The 6603-nt window shown below is 42.4% G+C and overlaps 1 pseudogene; it reads left to right on the plus strand.

The window, feature by feature from the left end:
* The first annotated feature begins 1635 nt into the window (after nucleotides 1-1635).
* On the plus strand, nucleotides 1636-6100 carry LOC124001977 (annotated as a pseudogene).
* The last annotated feature ends 503 nt before the right edge of the window (nucleotides 6101-6603 follow it).

The following is a 6603-nucleotide window of genomic DNA, read 5'->3' on the forward strand; positions in this document are numbered from 1 at the left end:
TTACAGATGACTGGGAAAACAGACTATCGAGGGACAATCCAGGAGGAATAACATTGTTGTGGATGGCCTACCAGAGTCTACACATGAGACCTGGATAGAGTTAGAGGAGAAAGTGAGAAAATGATCACTGAAAAGCTGCAGATGGATCAAAAGAATATTGAGGTGGAGCAAGCCCACAGGTCTGGAAAACATGTAACCAGCCCAGGTGACAGACCCAGGCTGATAGTGGTCAGGTTCCTAAGGTTCAAGGACAATATGGCTGTTCTGGAGAGACCCAAGAACTTGAGATGAACCAACATCTTCCTCAACGAGGACTTCTCTGAAGTTGTACGCCAGAGGCAGAAAGAGCTTATCCCAGCTATATGAAAGCTGCCAGATAGCATGGGGACATTGCTTACATCTGTTACAACAAGGTCATTGTCCACCCTCCGTCACAAAAGCCCGGGAGGAGTGAGAGAGCCAAGCTTCCGGGTCAGTAGCTTCAGCCCAACATCACATACATACACCAACTGTCACTCACAGGTGCCTGATTGACTGACTCTTAGCGAAACAGTTAGCGAAACAGTTATTATTTCTCCCTTCATATTATGTCCATCTCAGGTAAGCTACCCAGGAAAGGGCTATGATTAGCCCATATTAATTACAGCGCCTTCGGAAAGTATTAATACCTATACCTATTGACCCATTCCACATTGTTGTTACATCCTGAACTCAAAATGGATAGAATGTATTTTTTTCTCACTCATGTACACACAATATCCCATAATGACAAAGTGAGAACATGTTTTTCAGACATTTTTTGCATTTTTATTTGAGATGAAATACGTAAATAACTCATTTACATAGCTATTCAAACCCCTGAGTCAACTTGTAGAAGCACCTTTGGCTGAGATTATAGCTGTATTAAAGAGTATTTCTTTAGTACCTTTTTTCAAACAGGATGCATGTTTTGGAATATTTTATTCTGTACATGCCTCCTCCTTTTCACTCTGTCAATTAGGTTAGTTTTCCTCAGTTTTATCCTATCAGAGCCATTAAACTGTAACTGTTTTAAAAGTCACCATTGGTCTCATGGTGAAATCCCTTAGCAGTTTCCTACCTCTCCGGCAATTGAGTTAGGAAGGACGCATGTTTCTTGTAGTGACTGGGAGTATTGATTCACCATCCAAAATGTAATTAATAACTTCACCATGCTCAAAGGGATATTCAATGCCTGCTTTTAAAAAATAGGTTTACCCATCTACCAATATGTTCCCTTCTTTGCAGGCATTGGAAAACCTCCCTGGTCTTGGTGGTTGAATCTGTGTTTGAAATTCACTGCTTGACTGAGGGACCTTACAGATGATTGTATGTGGGGGATACAGAGATGAAGTAGTCATTCAAAAAGCATGTTAAACACTATTATTGCACACAGTGTCTTGTTTAAGCAGGTCCAGTAATATCCACTCAACTTTCATGGGCGTATCACGTGGCAGCTGTAAATCAGCCAGCCGCATCCCCTACCAGCCCTCACTCACCTGCTTCTCTCAGTCTGTTCTTCATGTGTTTCTATTCCTCTGTCATTTAAAATATAAATATATAATTTTGCCGTGATGGCGAGCGGGGATGCAGACCCTGATGAGTCTTCTGTTAGATTTGTAAATGTATTACATTGCAGCAGCGCACAAAGTTAGCAATGTGGATAAATTGTAAAATGTCCTCGCTTTTTATAATCAAGAGCACAGATCAGTCTGAGTAGACTTTGCAAGTTCACTGTCATGCAGCCTCTGAGTGTCAGATGGAAAACCAAGCACTGATTTGCGACACACGTGCTTGCAGCTTTACAGCAAAGAAAACAACTCGTCTCTAACCTAAACGGTTAAACTAATATTACCGGAGATGCCTTTTTTTCTTTCTATCGGGATTTGCACACATTTGACATAATTTCACAAGTCATGTCGCGGGCCATTTTTAAACGAATCCCTGGTCGCTAATTATTGGTTTGATAACCAACAGCGTTGTTCGGTCGTGTTACCTACTGTAGCTAGCTAACAACCTGGTCACTTGATTGACTGTATGTTTAGGCAAATTTGATTGGCACAGGAAGAAAGAAAAGGGTCTGCTGCTCATGACATGTGCTTCAAACGGTAGGATTCAGATAGGCCTAATGTAAGCCTAAACTATATCAAAAATCAATGTCTTTCTGGTGCTCCTTAAATTCAGTTTGGTGCCTAACGTTGTAAAAGTTGGGAGCAGTGTGTGTTTGTGGGGGAGAGAGAGCGGTGTGTGTGTTTTGAGAGTGAGGGTGACAGTTTGTGTGTGCCTGTTAACTAAAGAGTAAAGGTTTCATGCAGTGTTTTTCCCCTTACTGGCACAATGACATGCAGATAAATATGCATGTACAGTATATTCCTTCCTCCCATTCCTACAGCTAAATCACAGGTAGGCCTTTGCAAATATCAGCAAATCAGCCCTTCTATGCCGTGTTCTGTTAAACACTGTGAAGTTAAATTCAATGTGTTGTATTGAGTAGAAGTCTGAATTTCAGTGACAGGTTTTTGGAGACATTTTTTAAAACGTGAACAAGCGTCCGATGAACGGTGCGCACAGGATGCTAAGCCACAGGTTTTTCCCCCAACCATGGCATCGTGATACTATTCGGTGTCGTGATACTTGGCACGGTATTGTATCGTTTGTAAAATGTTGGTATCATGACAACACTAGTTCAAATAAATTATGCAAAATAGGTGGCAAAAAAGTCAGCCAGGCAGCTCAGCTGATTGGTTGACATAATGTAAATGTAGATGTTTTTTTTTTTACAAAACTTAACAAAATTATGAAGTTATATTACCAAACCAAGATAAATTACCTAAAATTTATAACACAACCTTTTGATATTGCCAATCATTTCAATGACTAATCAGGGCATAATTACAATCTTCCTCCTTAATTAGCCTAGTGCACATGCTCATTAGGCCCAAGCTCGTTTTCCCTGGCTAAAACGTTCTTATTATACCTCAGTGGGCTTAACTAGCTGGCTTGCTGAACTATGCCAAACTTCATAAATACTGCACCCTCAATTTCAAAACTTCTTTGCTAGTTATACAATCATATAACTAAGAAATTAGCTGGGGGAAAAATTTAATTATGTTTTGTTGAACAGTCATATCTGGTTTGAGATGTCTGTCATAAGATGACGGTGGTGAAGGATATCATTGCTACTTAACGGGGATTCAAGTTCAGTTTTGAGATCCACCGGCATCATTGACAGGGTTAGCTGGACGTTTCTGACTGGTCTTGGAACTGTGACAACAGACGGCCTCTCTCCGCTTGGCTCAATGGGATATGTAGTGATTTTTGCCAACACAGCCAGATATTTACAGTCTTGTACCCTTAACCTTTTTTTTAACTGACTATTTAATTACTTAATTAAATCGGACTCAGTATAATGAGTAATCCAGGAATGTCACAAGTTAATTCACATGACAACTTGCATAAATAGCAAATCTACAGATCGCTAAGACTACACTGAATGGCTAAATTACTTCTGAACTCTCAGGTTCCGTGGAGCTCCTCTTCACCCCTCTGATCATGGTCAAGTCATAATGAGAGTTGTTGTGAAGATGGGGAGGGGCATGTCTGTGGTTCTGTGTTACAGTACAAATCACCTGCACTGTAAAATGAACTGCTAAGGGTCTGGTCTTGGCCCATCTTGATTACTGTCTGGTAATATGGTCAAGTGCAGCAAAGAAAGACCTACCGAGCAAAGCTGCATCTGTCTCAAAGCACTGAGATGCAGTGCCTCAGACCGCTGCGCCACTCAGGAGCACTAAAGGGTTGACGAGAGATGAACTGCTTCTATTCCAGTTTTCATCCGGAAACATTACTGTGATGAAAATTCCCGATTGTCTACATAATCAAATAACATTCAGCTCAGACACCGTACATACCCCACAAGACATGCCACCACGGGTCTCTTCACAGTCCCCAAGTCCAAAAACAAATTCATGGAAACGCACAGTATTATACTGAGCCGTGATCGCATGGAACTCCCATCTCCTATTACTCAAGCATCTCATTGACCGGTGGGGTCTGTGAGGCGACACACTAACACACACATTTTTGTTGTTGTATTGTTTGTATATAGTATTTTAAATTTGTGACTGTCCTTGTCTATCACTAAGTGTTTTGTTACTTGTCGTCCTTTGTGGTTTTTTGTGGACCCCATGAAGACTTTTGCTGCTGCTTCGGCAAATAGTGCCAACTAAACCCAACCTTTACTATTGCAGTCAATAGACATGGAGGATGGGAAGCCTGATCTGCTGCTGGTCAAACAGGAGACAATGGAAGATGAAGCAGAGAGCATTGATCTGCTGAGTGGACTAAAGATGGGGGAGCAAGGTAAGAGAAATACATATAGCCTCCATACAGTAATAGATCTTCAATGGGAATAGTGATGCACCTGGCTATTTTTTCCATACAACTCCATATGTAGAGTTTTCTTTGCCATATTTTTAAACTCTATTTTGTGACCTATTCCTGCAGGTAGTTGGCTGGAGGCTAACAAAGGAGACTGGGTGGCCATCTTGGATTCGCAGGCCAGGACCAGAGGTGACATAGTGGATGTCAGGGGATGGGACAGTGTCCTCAACTCTGGGCTGGGGAACAACACTGTTAACCACAACCAGAAACAGACAGTCGAACACAAAACAACATCCGATCTTAGGATCCATGACAACAGACTGGATGAGACCAGGGCGAAGTGTAGATTTGGTCTGCAGGGACGGGGAGGTGTCTGTATGCGGCAGAAGAGAACAGATACAGACTCTGCTAGCGATGCTCCGTCCTGCTCCTACAGTTGTGATTCAGAGAGACGGATTGGGCCTCAGGTTAACCCTGTAACAGATGCTGCCTTCAGCCTACCTTCTATAGGATCTATCAATTGGAACATGGACCCTGCGACAACACAGACACTCCCTGGCCTTCGTCCTCCTCACACTCTCCTAATGTTAAACCAGACCTCAGACAATGCCTGTGCCTCAACACTAAATGGCAACACAAGCCCATTGACAAATGACAGTAGTGGAAGCAGCATTAGTAAAGGTGGCGGCGCCAAAGAGAAGCGCTTCCCGTGTTCGTTCTGTGGGAAAGCCTTCCGTTTCCCCCAACAGGTGGCAATCCACCAGAGGTTGCACATGGGGGAGAAACCATTTGGCTGCCACCTGTGCCGGGCTAGTTTCTCCCACTCCTCCAACCTGAAGAGGCACCAGAGGGTTCACACAGGGGAGAAACCGTTTGGCTGCCACTTGTGCCGGGCTAGTTTCTCACACTCCTCCAACCTGAAGAGGCACCAGAGGGTCCACACAGGGGAGAAACCCTACAGCTGCCCCAGTGTAAGAATAAGTTCACCCACCAGCTGAAGATGCAGTTGAAGGTCCACAAGGGAGAGAGGCCGTTCGCCTGTACGCACTGTAGGAAGAGGTTCTCAGGGAGGAGCTACCTCAGGATACACCAGCAGAAAATTCACATGAATAGTGACATGTAACGTAGTACTAGTTAGTTAGTTTGTAGTTAATTCTGTTGGTTTGGGATATAGTAGGGAACTGGATGAGGAGAACTTTGGAAAAAGTATGATGAAGGCAGAGTAGATAATATGGTGATGGCTGGTGTGATGGTGTCTGTAAAAATGTGTCAATGATGAAGAGTGACAGACTTTGTCTTTAGGTGTTTTATAGTGAGAATGATAGTGCCTTAATTAATGTTTACTTGATGAAGTAGTGAAGATGTATGTAGTGTGCAATCCACGCTAACAGTGATGCTGATGCTCACTTTTTAATTTTATGTATGCTAAGCGAAAACCATTGATTGCAAATTTTAACAAACCATACATACACCTACAGTTGAAGTTGGAAGTTTACAAACATCTTAGCCAAATACATTTAAACAATTCCTGACATTTAATCATAGTAAAAATGATCTTGTCTTACGTCAGTTATGATCACAAATATATTTTAAGAATGTGAAATGTCTGAAAAATAGTAGTGATTTATTTCAGCTTTTATTTAATTCATCACATTCCCAGTAGGACAGAAGTACACTCAATTATTATTTGGTAGCATTGCCTTTAAATTGTTTAACTTGGGTCAAATGTTTTGGGTAGCCTTCCACATGCTTTCCATAATAAGTTTGGTGAATTTTGGCCCATTCCTTCTGACAGAGCTGGTGAAACTGAGTCAGGTTTGTAGGCCTCCTTGCTCGCACACACTTTTTCAGTTCTGCCCACACATTTTATATAGGATTGATGTCAGAGCTTTGTGATGGCCACTCCAGTACCTTGACTTAGTTGTCCTTAAGCCATTTTGCCACAACTTTTGAATAATGCTTGGGATCATTTGTGTCCAAGCTTTAACTTCCTGATTGATGTCTTGAGATGTTGCTTCAATATATCCACATAATGTTCCATCCTCATGATGCCATCTATTTTGTGAAGTGCACCAGTCCCTCCTATTTTGTGAAGTGCACCAGTCCCACCTGCAGCAAAGCACCCCCACAACATGATGCTGCCACCTCCGTGCTTCACAGTTGGGATGGTGTTCTTCGGCTTGCAAGCCTCCCCCTTTTCCT

The sequence above is a fragment of the Oncorhynchus gorbuscha genome, linkage group LG17 (assembly GCF_021184085.1).
Source record: "Oncorhynchus gorbuscha isolate QuinsamMale2020 ecotype Even-year linkage group LG17, OgorEven_v1.0, whole genome shotgun sequence".
NCBI classification, from domain to species: domain Eukaryota; kingdom Metazoa; phylum Chordata; class Actinopteri; order Salmoniformes; family Salmonidae; genus Oncorhynchus; species Oncorhynchus gorbuscha.